Raw genomic sequence first — 14711 nt, 5'->3', positions numbered from 1 at the left:
GCCATTGCTTTATGGGCACCAGTCTTCAGGTGGGCAGCCGCATCTATGACTTGAGTCATCATGGTTTTGGGTCCTCTGCCTGGCCGTAGTACCACAAAATGCTAGAGTTCATGAGATTGGCAACCATCTACAAGCACAGCTGGCTCCACCCGCTTGTTTCTTTTTTAAATATAAAGTGCCTGATTTAAATGTTAGAGAAGAGAGATCTTTGTTGAAAGGCATCAGATTTACCTCCCTGGCAATGTTATGGTCCACCCTACTGATTTAGAACCAGGTGGACGTAGGTATGACAATGGCAGAAACTACTTTGTCTCCACTGTGGTCACAACCCTCTTATGGGCCGACGGAATAAGGGCCTTCGGAGGATTGGCTATACGTCTACTCTTCTAATTTAGATGGGAAGAGATACAGCAGACTTTGAATGCCCATCACTGCCATGATCTTGGCGGCAATGAGCATTGAAAAGTGGTCCATGCCCCCCTCGCCTTAGGAGAAAACATTCATGCCAAGAGGGGTATTTCTTTTCTTTTTTTTTTTTTAAATCCTACTTTTATCTTTTTGAAAATAAAAAACAACTTTGTGAGTTTTCCGTATGGATAGGTCATGCTGACGGAGCCGTCTGTCAAACTTACAATGCATTGGCAGGAACCACAATGATTTCTAAATTTGGTGGCCAATGTGTAAATTGGGAACACATTTACAAAAACAATCAAATTAAAAAATTTGCCTTACTCCAACTGCTCATTATTATGCCTACACCTCATACTTCTTTTGGCTCCTTTTATCCAATGACAAAGGAGGAAACATCAGATCTTGGCAAGAAATAAAGTCATCTAACGAGCATGCAGAGCCAAGTATGGACACATACATGAATAATGGAGGCTCATACATGATAAATGCTGCACTTTTCCACGGAATCATACAGCTTAGAGTATATTATCACAGCCGTTTTTCAAAAACCTTCACCTATTTGAAGAATCCTGTAATCGAGAACTGAACAACCAGCATGAGCATCAGCAGTCTGGGTTTAAGGCTGCCAGTGGCATAGACCCCTGCCTAGCCAGCTGCAGAGAACTCCTGCACAAACTGGATTTACTTTTTATATCTGCACCTGGCCAGATGCCTGACTAGAATTTCATTCTACTCTACTCTAGGCATTTTCCACCCATGTCTGTAAAATCTTTTTTTCCTTTGACTTGATATGATAGAGCATGTCCGATTTTATGTTATCTGTAAGAGTGTAGAATTTAAGTCCAGGAGCGCGGTCTGCATTTTGACAAAATAAGATACAGTTTCATATAATAAATCTAAATAGAATACACTTACAAAGGTCAGAGTTTATCCTAGAAATGTAGTATCCTTTCAGCCCTTTAGCATGTAAGTTGGAATTTTCTGGCTTAATTTTTTTTTTGCAGAGTTTTATATAGCACAAACTTGACCCGAATCGGGTATCAGAGCGCTTTACATAGCACCAGTACGTTACATGAGGACGCACATTCATTAGGTCATGCTGAAGCCATCCCGTTAGGCATGCTTTGGCGAGATTAAATTAAGGGCTTTCAAAAGTGCACCCAAAGTGCGGATCGGGTACAGTGCATGTGAGCACAACCACGTGTATTGTGCACAGCTTCCATTTGCACCAGACACTTCGTGCGCACGCCGCGCTCCGCCTCTGCTGCTACACGCATTCAGCTCACCAGGCTGCACACCCCCTCCCCACCATATGCTCACTCGCCAATGTCCCTCCCACCCTTCCTTTGATCTCCGCCGCGAGTTCTCACAGGCTCCTCTCCGCCCCTTCCTTTAATGGCCCTGCCACTCCCTCAGCACAGAGCGCGCATTGCTTGTTGTTGGAATGTATCAAACAGTAGACAGTAAAGTGGTTTTTAACTTATGACCACAGTTTTACTGTCCCTTTGATCTCCTTGGAGAATATTTTTCCCCCCTTAATAAGTACTTGCATTTCCTTTGAAAGGCACATCTGGGTTGGCCTCTCATCTAGAGCATGCTAATGCCACTTCCTCGAGACATCGATAAGGAACCAGCGCCTGTCGATAAATTGAGCACGACCAATACCACAGACTGTAAAACATCTTTCACGATAATGATTGAAAGCCCAGAAGACATTCCAAGCGTAGGTGTGATGCATTAAAAATATAGCCATAAAACAAAAAGGACTCATTTAATGTCAATTCTGAATATGTTTAGCCCCCTCCCCACACACATACCTCCTTCAGATCTTTGTTTATTCTTGCAGTGCTTTTCAGCAATTTCCATCTGAAAGCGCTTACGTTTGAACAGTAAACCTGTTTATCCCGGCTTGCTACTGCAAAAGTATTTTCAGATAATCGGTTTGCCCCAAAGTGCGACCAATACGGAACTAAGTATTCCTGATTGTAGGGTTTCCTGTGCATAATGTTGCTGTGTAGTCCCAAGAGAACATCCCAAAGATTAAATATTCCCTTCATTTTTCTCAATCAAGGAAATGTTGGGATGAAAGCTTCCCCTTCACAACTGATTCCAAAATGGCCTCTGTATTGCTCATGGTTGCTAAATGCAAACACGTGTGAAACATAATAGGCCGTAGGACTGACCCACGAGCTTGTAAACATTCCACCTTCAGTGTACAATCAAAGCTTGCTCAGGTGAGCCTTTCTTACCAGATAACATTCATGACCCACATTAGTAAGCAGCAGGCATGGAATAATGATAAACTCCTATTAACACTGTCATGGTAACTGCCACAAACGGCCCACGGTAAATTAAAAGCGGGGATCCTGTCCCTTTCTTTGGCCTGACATATGTTGCTTAACTCACAGATTGTATTATATTCCAGGCTGCTCACCATGTACGAGGGACATTTTGAGAGCAGCTTTACTTTATGAATGAACAGAATTTTTCAAATTGCCTGAAGTGTGTTTATTATTGTATAAAAATAATACTGAACGTAGTAAGCTGGCATTGCCTATAACATTCGACCATGAGAATGCCTGAATGCAAAGAATAATTTTCATTCAGATGCAAACTTTTCCTAAGCAAGTTGCCCTCCATAGGTGTACAAGAAGACTACAAATCAGGCGCACCTCCCTATCGAATCAGCAGCAGGTAATTTTTCACAAGTAATACACGATTACATGCACGAACAGTATAAAACAATCAAGGCAAAGCCAATAGGTTTGACAGTGATTGTCAGCCTTTGGGCTTTGTCAATGCTTGTTTTGTTTTTTATATTTACGTTCGGTTTTAATGGCTGCTAGGGTTGCTTTGGGTTTACACTGAAGAGCTGAGTGCTGGCATAGAGGGGTAAGGTCAGTCAACTGCAAGGTTAAGTTTGGCCAAGGACTATCTCAGGCTGTTAGAGCTGGGAAGAGCTGTTGAAGTCAGGCTTGTGCTCCTTTTCGTGTTCATCACCATCTATAATTCTCTAGCAGTCAGCGCCCACCCGAGCCTTGTCCAAATCTGGTATTGTTTGTTACTGCTAACTTTTTCACACGCACGCACACACACACACGCACACATACATTCACAGCAAGATTTTTCTGCGTTTTAAACGCTCGCAGCTGACATCTGCAGCTATGAAATGATGGTCATCAGTTCACATCCTGGCATTACCAACTCACACTTCCAGTTTCTAAGGTGGATGAATTGAGTACCGTTACATTGGGTAATAGTAGTTCCTTTTAATTGTGTTGTGAGTGTGCGCGGTGGCCAAAACACACAGGCACAGCCAGACGCTGAACTGACCCTGGTTTAGAGAGTTGGCGGGCGGACGGAAAATCACAGGTATTCCTCAACTATACGTCTACCTATTGAAAGCCTACTTCAAGAATCAGTCATTTTTTCGTCCTCTCGCAGGCGTGCTATTTAGTGCTGATTCTTTCATGCACGCTCACACACACACACATTCACAGAAAGATTTTTCTGTGTTTTAAACGCTCGCTGCTGACATCTGCAGTTATGTAATAAAGGTCATCAGTTCACATCCTGGCAGGACCAACTCACACTTTCAGCTTCTAAGGTGGATGAATTGAGTACCGTTACATTGGGTAATAGTAGTTCCTTTTCTTTGTGTTGTGAGTGTGCCTGCTGGACAAAATAGACAGGCACGTTAACGCATGCATGCAACACATAGAGTCATTTGAAACCCGTGGCAAAATGCACTGCAGGTGACGTTGCCGACAGGGCTTTTACAAACCTTCGTCAATGAAAACCAGATTTAGAGAGTTGGCGGGCGGACAGGAAATCACAGGTATTCCTCAACTATACGTCTACCTATTGAAAGCCTACTTTAAGAATCAGTCATTTTTTCACCCACTCGCAGGCGTGCTATTTAGTGCTAATTCTTTCACACACATGCATGCACACAAACACACACACACACACACACACACACACACACACACACACATATACATTCCCAGCAAGATTTTTCTGTGTTTTAAACGCTCGCTGCTGACATCTGCAGTTATGTAATAAAGGTCATCAATTCACATCCTGGCAGGACCAACTCACACTTGCAGCTTCTAAGGAGGATGAATTGAGTACCGTTACATTGGGTAATAGTAGTTACTTTTAATTGTGTTGTGAGTGCGCCTGCTGGCCAAAATAGACTGCCACATTAACGCATGCATGCAACACATAGAGCCAGTGGTTCAACGGCTCCGGCTGAGGGGGGATAAATATATCACTTTGTGTGCAGACTAATTACTGAGATTCATGCGCATCAGGAAAAACGGAGGCCTGCGGTCGGCCAATTCTCATCACATTCTCTGCCTCTCTCGTCATCCCGTCACTGTAAATTGCCTGGAATGCGGCTCGCACATAGCCTCCCTTTACCTGGGGAATGCTTCTGAGAAGCACACTGCCCACAGCAGAAATCAATAACTCACTCTATCTGTCTATCTATCGCACTCACTCTATCTATCGCCCTCAATCTGTCTATCTGTCTATCGCCCTCACTCTATCCATCTATTTATCGCACTCACTCTATCTATCGCATCACTCTATCTATCTATTGATCGTCCTCACTCTATGTATCTGTCTATCTATCTATCCCCCTCCCTCTATCTATCTATCTATCTATTGCCCTCCCTCTAACTACCTATCGCCCTCACTCTATCTATCGCCCTCACTCTATCTATCTATCGCCCTCACTCTATCTATCTATCGCATCACCACAGCATTACTCAGCACCACCACAGCATCAATCTGTGCAACCATTTAACAACAACTGGTTCAAATATGTTATCTTAATGTTTCAAGCTTTATTACAAATGTCACAAAAAGATGTTAATATTTCACTTCTGTTGTTGGATTTTCGTCACAAAAAAATCCACTGAACATTATCTTCACAAAAGTTATTTACAAAAGTTTAAGCTATTGCCATTATACATTACAATAACTTTTATTTAAGTATTAATTATTTTAAAAAATTAAAAGCCATTGTTATTTGTAATACTATGTCACTTAAATACAACACATATTGCATTACAAATGCTATAGGTGTTACATTTGCAAAAGTTACAACTATTGGCATTGTAAATGACAAAGCTATCAATTTTGCTATTTTCAAAACCAACGCATTAATAAAAAATGTGTCATTTACAATACCAAGCTCAAACGTCCCTAATGCGAGTCCTATTGCATTGCAAATGCTTGTTTTTTGTTAGGCACGGGGAGATTAAAGGATTTGCCCAGAATCACAGGATGTTCAGAGTCATTGCCGAGACTCCAGCCCAGTTCCCCAGATTCCAGATCGAACGTCCTAGCCGTTTGGCCAACTCTAATCATGAACAATTCTGTCTTCTATTCTTGCTTTTCATTTTGAATACACGAGGATAATTATTTTGCAAATTCCAATAAATGATTAACATATGCATCTGAAAACAAATATATCTTCATGGTCTGCACAATCAAAACATCACAGATGCATGTAGGTGTAGGGCAAATTTTTCCAACGTTGGGCCAGAGAGGCCGGGTTACTGCCTGATTTTTTTGACATCTACAAAAAATAAAACTGCATACAATTAATCCAAATGGAACCAATTTATTAATGGTTAATATAAAATATGGCATGCATTTAGGAGTTCCAAATCTAAGTTGGTTACACTCAGTGTATGACATTATAAAAAACCATGAAATGTCTTACTCAAAATGTAGTCCTGTTTCCTTACTATGCTGCAGCTGGTGTAAATGGCACAGTTTATTAACAAGTTTTTGAAAGTAGCGCAATTTATCAAACATTTATCACAGAAACTCTGACCCTTAAAAAAATATCCCATTCCTCCACCATGTGTAAACAATAATTTCTATCAAATATTTATCAAAGTTACATGATTTATTGAATATTTATCCAAAATGTACCTAATCTTTAATAACATATAGGACCATATTCACTATTATTTCATGCAACACTCCATATTAACAAAGATATGTAGCATTTCTGTTTTCTCCATGTACTGGCACTCTGAGTGCTGAAAAGCGCCAATGCAAGCACCTTTGCACCATAGGGCAAGGGTGTCTGTGTTATGGACAGTATTGCTTTTGTGCAGAAAGGGATGCCAAAGAGGTGTGGTGCAGAGTGCATCACCCACAGAAATAGGAAATATTGAGGAAGAAAAATAGATTTTTCTCATCACTACACCATCATCTGTGAGGCATACAGATTTGATGCAAACTCAGGTTTACAACTTTTAGAAATCTGGAATTGTATCATATCCATGGGTGGATGCACAGGAACGCCCATGCTATTCCCACAACAATGATGCGAAACTCCTCAAAATTCTGCAAAAAGACACAAGTGCAAGAGAGGCACAAAAATACAAGTAACGTAAACAATAGCTGCTCACCTTCTAGTCGTTTGCATTGTTCTTATGCTCCCACAATATAATTATGCCACATAGCATAATGGTGTAATTCTGAAAAAATTCACACAACGAGCATAATGGGAAATTCTCAAAGATTCTGTGAGATTATAGTATTTTAACAGAAATGCCTATATCTAATAAATTTGCAAAACGGATTAAGATGATCCTGGTGAGTTTTCTGTACATCAATAACTTACATCAAAAATTCACCAGGAGGATCTAGTAGGTCATCTACACCACCTGCCTCTAAAAAATCAATTCCGCCATCTACTTTTAAAATATTGTTTCAGTTGCTTATCTTATTATGGCATAATTTTTTGAACAATATTGTATAGCATTCTTCAGCCTGAATCTGGCACCTCTTTATTTACAGCAATGCTATCAGTGGCGGCTGGTGACATCTGAAAGTGGTGAGCGGTAAAATGATAATCATACTGCACAGTAGCGAGCGAGCGTAGCGAGCGAGCCTGAACCCCCTAAGGAGGGTTCGGGGGGATTTCCCCCGAGAACACTTTGAAAAAATAGTGGAAAAATTGTGCATTTTCAAGCAAATTTGAGAAAGCAGGAAGGTTAATAAAGCAATTCTGAAAGTGCAGGTATTGCATTATTAAAGAGATGTCATATAACATAGGTAGCTGCTTATACAGTTAAACCACAGAGCTTCATAACAAACTTCAAGATACAATGCTGAGAACCTCACAGATTGTTTTTATTTAAACTGCAAACAACAATACATTCTCAGCCTTAAGTCCACAATTGAGAAAATCGGACATTTAATTTGCTTGTGCCAGCAACAAGAACCCATGTCACCCATACAGCAAAATCAATGAGAATTCAATCCACTGAACCCAATGAAGGAATGGGTCAGACTAGATTTTGGACTGCCAAAGAATGACCACAGAACAGCGAGAATCCTAAGCATAATGTTAGAGAGGAATCTAAAACCCTGCTTTACTGTACGTACTAATGTACCGACCTCCAGTGAATACACCCATCATAGGAAATATACCAAAGATCAAAAACTATTGCATAAATAATATACACTTAACATACCAGGAGTAATTGAATCAATACAATAAATGGAGGGCAGACACTGGTAACAGCTAGAGATCTGATATTGGTGGGTTGGTTGTATATGGCACTCCACTCACGGCTCACCTACTCATAGAGCATAAAATAATTGTTACAGAAGTTAGGATGCCCTTTTTCTTGCCGTTTTACACAGAGCGAACTCGACCAGCAGGTATTAGACTCAGAGAGCTTTACATGAACACCAGTTGCATTACAGACAAACAGGTACATGTTTTTTTTAGGTAGGGGGAGATTAAGTGATTTGCCCAGAATCACAAAAATTGTTTGAGCCTGTTGACAGACTCGAAGATGGTTCGCCAGCTGCCAAGTCGGGCGCTCTAGCCCTAAAACCACATGATTGCAAGTCCTGACATGTTAAAGGGAAGCTTATGATTTACTGTAATTTAAGGCATTGCAAAACATGTTCTATGCCATTACAAAGATAGTTAGGGTATAATGTACACCTGTTATGTTTTTCTGATTCTATGTATTTATTTGGTTAAACTTCCTTTGGGGAAAATTATTCCAGGAAAGACTGACCTGTTTTGAAATTATGGATGGATTAATACTTCATTTAAAAATAAACAATGTTTCTAGACTGATCTGCTTCTCATGGACTGTTCTCTGCTAGGATATAGAGGACCGTTTCATGACGGAAGACAAGGTGCTTTTATTCGGGGGGTTTTTTCGAGGAAAGATGACGCACACGGCACACCACTTACACTTCACTAAAGAAGGTTACACGTCTCCATTAAATAATGGATAAACAGTGCACACATATGTGACAGTGACACCCCACCCAAAGACATCAGCAGCTTTCAAAAGATGACACCCCATTGTGCCGAGTGACAAGGACATAGCTGAACGCTTTCATCATACCACGCCACGCATCATCAACACAGGAGTTGGGGGGTGCTGGTGCGAATTATAGATACACTCACTAACCCCTTGCCCAATAACCAGTACTGCCAATAACACAGCCACTACTTGCACAAGAAGGAAGCAGTATCGCGGGTGACGCTCCGCCTTCGCATGCACAACTGCACACAAGACTTTACAATGGATGTTTTAGCTGTGATATTAGTTGTTAGAATGATTTAGCTTGAATATATACAATTAGGCACGGTTTCCTTTTTTCCCCACCTCATGCAGGTATGTTTTTTTAATTGAATCGTGCCAAGAGATCCAAAGAGTTCATTCAACTAGCAAGTACATCCTAAGTACACATATTTGCAGGTAAAACCAATTACCAAACCCGCCGCGCCGCGGCTTTTTCTAATAGTGAACATAGGTTAAGAGTTTTGTATGTGGTTGGAGCATGAGTGTACTGTACTCACTGCAACTTAGAATAAAACGATTTCTTTAAAAACAAGTACAAATGATTGTAATCCTAGACCTACGGCACCGCTTATTCCAGGCTCGTTGGCTGTCCTCCCAGCCCTGGAATTGAGGGGATTTCTTTTGCAAATTAACCATGGCCAGGCTGGAACCAAAAGCAGTCCTGACAGAAATGTTCAAACCAGCCAGGCACTGCAGGAGGCTGCGACTAGACGATTGCAATGGGGCATGTTTGGGTTGTGGACTCGTGGCAGCCCATCTTCTTATGAAAGAAATGCACTAACCGAGGGGCAGGAGGGCTGGGCCTGGCACTGATGGGTGGGGGTGGGGGATGTAGAGGACCGTCTGGCAGGCACTGATGAGGGATGGCAGATGAAGCCCACGCACGCCACAGGAGTTACTGCGGTGCTCTGACTACCAGTTCGCAGCGCATTACCACCAGGCAGGTGCACTGGCGCAGAGATGAGACGAGGCCATGGGCAAGCTGACACACACCAGGCGCAGAGTAGAAATGAAATGAGGGGCAGGAGGGCTGGGCCTGGCAGGCACTGATGGGTGGAGGTGGGAGATGTAGAGGACCGTCTGGCAGGCATTGGTGATGAGGGATGGCAGACGAAGCCCACGCAAGGGCACGCCACAGTGTATCCAACCATAAACGAGGACCGAAGCCTCCAGATGCTGAGAGAACACTGGTATCGTATCTACATATACTGATAACATGCGCTCACTCACACATTCACCTCGCGTGTGAACAGGGTCTCACTCTTCACTCAACCTGGAGCAGCCCCCTGCCTGCTGAGTGCACAGTGGAAGCTGCACACCACACCTGCGCTGTGTGGAACGTGGGCCGATCCACATGCCCATCCTTGCAGGCCTCTAACATAGATGTGCAATTTAAAGTAAGAGTAATGGACGCACCCTACATTTTGTAGAAATGACCAGGATTCCTTCAAGAACAAGCTCATCACCGAAAAAGACAGCGGCGCTCTCTCAGGAGGAGTTACTGCCGTGCTGCTCTGACTACCAGTTCGCAGCGCACCAGGCAGGCGCAGAGATGAGACGAGGCCAGGCCCCTTTGTTACGGAGTTTTTATACCCAGGATTGCAGGGAGCAGTATGCTAACTTGTAGGCACATTATTTCAAGATGAAGAATTTCATGGATGAATCTCCGCTCTCTGGACTAGCACAAATAAATGTTCATGTGAATGAAAAGTCTGTGGACCTGCACCGCATAAAGGCACCATGTAGAGCCGAATCGGAGGGCACGGTACAGCCGCTGCACTCTGTGGACTGGTAAGTCCCAGGGTTGGGCCACGCAAATACAGGGCATGGCTGTAAACCACTTCTGGAGGTGCTTTGTGAATATCTGCATGTCCAGGCAGGCGAACCCGACATATATCCGGTGGAAAATAATTATGTTTGATTTTATCTTATTAATAGGCTGTGTTGCCTTTTCCCCTTCTGTCACAACAGGTTTGAATGTGACACACATGATTCAAGACAAACACAGCAACAATCTTTGAATCAAGCAGTTCACTCCACATCAGACTTATTATTTGAAGAGTTAAAAAAGTTAGAGAAACATTCCAAAATAGCACTATGAGGCCAGGGGTAGTCTGTCTACAGTCTAAACAATATTTTCCCACTATAAAGAAGCACAAAATTAAAATTAGCATACCCAGTGCTGCTGCAATATAATTGGCGGTCCGTCCGTCCGTAGTAGGCACAAACTGCACAAGTCACGACGACGAGTCAGGAGTCAGTCACGCACTCTCCTTCGTGACTCTGACTGACTCAGTACTTTCACTATCACTTTTGTTGTTGTTGTTGTGGCACTGGAGCACCACGCTGTGACCTCACTGCAGCTTACAGAAATGGCCAATCACCTCAACATGGCTTGATATAGCCATATGTGAATGGCCATACAGTGCGCACCCACGCGCGGCACCATCCTGCTGTAGCAGTGTCTACTCAGCTAATCCTGGCGCAGCCTTAACAGCTGCGCTGCGCCAGGATTGGGCTACGAGCAGGATAAAATCTGCCCATAATGAGACCGGGGCCCCTGGTCCCAGGGCCGCTGTTTTTTCGGTGATGAGCCTGTTCTTGAAGGAATCCTGGTCATTTCTACAAAATGTAGGGTGCATCCATTACTCTTACTTTAAATTGCACATCTATGTTAGAGGCCTGAAAGGATGGGCGCAAGGGTCGGCCCACGCTCCACACAGCGTAGGTGTGGTGTGCGGCTTCCGCTGTGCACTCAGCAGGCAGGGGGCTGCTCCAGGCTGAGTGAAGAGTGAGACCCTGTTCACACACGAGGTGAATGTGTGAGTGAGCACATGTTATCGGTATATGTAGATATGATACGAGTGTTCTCTCAGCATCTGGAGGCTTCGGTCCTCGTTTATGGTTGGACACACTGTGGCGTGCCCATGCGTGGGCTTCATCTGCCATCCCTCATCACCAGTACCTGCCAAACGGTCCTCTACATCCCCCCAACCCCACCCATCAGTGCCTGCCAGGCCCAGCCCTCCTTCATTTCTACTCTGCACCTGGTGTGTGTCAGCCTGCCCCTGGCCTCGTCTCATCTCTGCGCCAGTGCGCCTGCCTGGTGGTAATGCGCTGCGAACTGGTAGTCAGAGCACGGCAGTAACTCCTGTGGCATGCGTGGGCTTCATCTGCCATCCCTCATCAGTGCCTGCCAGACGGTCCTCTACATCCCCCCACCCCCACCCATCAGTGCCAGGACCAGCCCTCCCGCCCCTCGGTTATTGCATTTCTTTCATAACCATGCCCCATTGCAATCGTCTAGTCACAGCCTCCGGCAGTTCCTGGCTGGTTTGAATATTTCTGTCAGGACTGCTTTTGGTTCCAGCCTGGCCATGGTTAATTTGCAAAAGTAATCCCCTCAATTCCAGGGCTGGGAGGACAGCCAACGAGCCTGGAATAAGCAGTGCCGTAGGTCTCGGATTACAACCATTTGTACTTGTTTTTAAAGCAATCATTTTATTCTAAGTTGCAGTGAGTACAGTACAATCATGCTCCAACCACATACATAACTCTTAACCTATGTTCACTGTTAGAAAAAGCCGCAGCGCGGCGGGTTTGGTAATTGGTTTTACCTGCAAATATGTGTACTTAGAATGTACTTGCTAGTTGAATGAACTCTTTGGAACCTCAGGGCACGATTCAATTAAAAAAAACATACCTGCATGAGGCGGGGAAAAAGGAAACCAACTAATTGTATATATTCAAGCTAAATCATTCTAACAACTAATATCACAGCTAAAACGTCCAAAGGAAAGTCTTGTGTGCAGTGGTGCACGCGAAGGCGGAGCGTCACCAGCGATACTGCTTCCGTCTTGTGCAAGTAGGGGTTGTGTTATTGGCAGTACTGGTTATTGGGCAAGGGGCTAGTGAGTGTATCCACAATTCGCACCAGCGCCCCCCAACTCCTGTGTTGATGGGTAAACGTCGTTTACAACTCGGTGTTTACACCGCACGATCTTTACCACGCTGCCATTACAACGCAAGTCGTTACTACGACTTGCGCTGGATGGCGCTGTTGGTTAAGGAATATTGTAATTTTATATTCCAACATCTTCCCTACTGTTACGTGGACTGGTGTTGGAATATAAAATTATAATATTCCTCAATCTGCTCCCTCCAACGCAATTCGTTCTAACGACTTGCGTTGTAATAACCGCGTTGTAAAGTACAGCGATCTAAAAGATCGCGTTGTACTGACATACATCCGTGTTGATGATGCGTGGCATGATGAACGCATACAGCTGTGTCCTTGTCAATGGGGTGCCATCTTTTGAAAGCAGCGGATGTCTTTGGGTGGGGTGTCACTGTCCCATATGTGTGCACTGTTTATCCATTATTTAATGTGGCTGTGTAACCTTTTTTAGTGAAGTGTAAGTGGTGTGCCGTGTGTGTCATCTTTCCTCGGAAAAAAGTCCCTGAATAAAAGCACCTTGTCTTTTGGCATGAAATGGTCCTCTATATCCTAGTAGAGAAGAGTCCGAGAGAAGCAGATCTGTCTAGAAATGATGTTTATTTTTAAGTGAAGTATTAATCCTTCCATAATTTCAAAACAGGTCAGTCTTTCCTGGGACAGTTTTCCCCAAAGGAAGTTTGACCAAATAAATACATAGAATCAGAAAAACATAACAGGTGTACAATATACCCTAACTATCTTTGTAATGGCATAGAACATGTTTTGCAATGCCTTAAATTACAGTAAATCATAAGTTCCCTTTAACATGTCAGGACTTGCAATCATGTGGTTTTAGGGCTAGAGCGCCCGACTTGGCAGCTGGTGAACCATCTTCGAGTCTGTCAACAGGCTCAAACAATTTTTGTGATTCTGGGCAAATCACTTAATCTCCCCCTACCTAAAAAAAATATGTACCTGTTTGTCTGTAATGCAACTGGTGCTCATGTAAAGCTCTCTAAGTCTGATACCTGCTGGTCGAGTTCGCTCTGTGTAAAACGGCAAAAAAAGGGCATCCTAACTTCTGTAATAATTATTTTATGCTCTATGAGTAGGTGAGTCGTGAGTGGAGTGCCATATACAACCAACCCACCAATATCAGATCTCTAGCTGTTACCAGTATCTGCCCTCCATTTATTGTGTTGATTCAATTACTCCTGGTATGTTAAGTGTACATTATTTATGCAATAGTTTTTAATCTTTGGTATATTTCCTATGATGCGAGTATTCACTGGAGGCCGGTACATTAGTACGTACAGTAAAGCAGGGTTTTAGATTCCTCTCTAACATTATGCTTAGAATTCTCGCTGTTCTGTGGTCATTCTTTGGCAGTCCAAAGTCTAGTCTGACCCATTCCTTCATTGGGTTCAGTGGATTGAATTTTGCTGTATGGGTGACATGGATTCTTGTTGCTGGCACAAGCGAATTAAATGTCCGATTTTCTCAGTTCTGGACTTAAGGCTGTGAATGTATTGTTGTTTGCAGTTTAAATAAAAACAATCTGTGAGGTTCTCAGCATTGTATCTTGAAGTTTGTTATGAAGCTCTGTGGTTATACTGAATAAGCAGCTATCTATGTTATATGACATCTCTTTAATAATGTAATACTGCACTTTCACAATTGCTTTATTAACCTTCCTGCTTTCTCAAATTTGCTTAAAAATGCACCATTTTCCCACTATCTTTTTAAAAATTTCTCATGGGGAAATCCCCCCGAACCCTCTTTGCAGATCTCCCTCAGATGTTGCACTCCTTGGCCTCCTCCTGTCCTCAGGGAGGAAATAGCTTGTCACCATCAGCTTCAGAGTTCCAGGACTGGATCAGAAGTGCCGCTGATCTAGTGGCCCCAGAGAAATTTATGCAACCAAATAGAGTATCTCCTTCGGCCCCCTGGTATAATGAAGATCTCCGTCTACATCGCCAACATTGTAGGAATTTAGA

This window comes from Lissotriton vulgaris, chromosome 2_1, assembly GCF_964263255.1.
Source record: "Lissotriton vulgaris chromosome 2_1, aLisVul1.2, whole genome shotgun sequence".
Classification (NCBI taxonomy): domain Eukaryota; kingdom Metazoa; phylum Chordata; class Amphibia; order Caudata; family Salamandridae; genus Lissotriton; species Lissotriton vulgaris.
The sequence above is the reverse complement of the archived record's forward strand: the minus strand, read 5'-3'. Positions refer to the sequence as shown.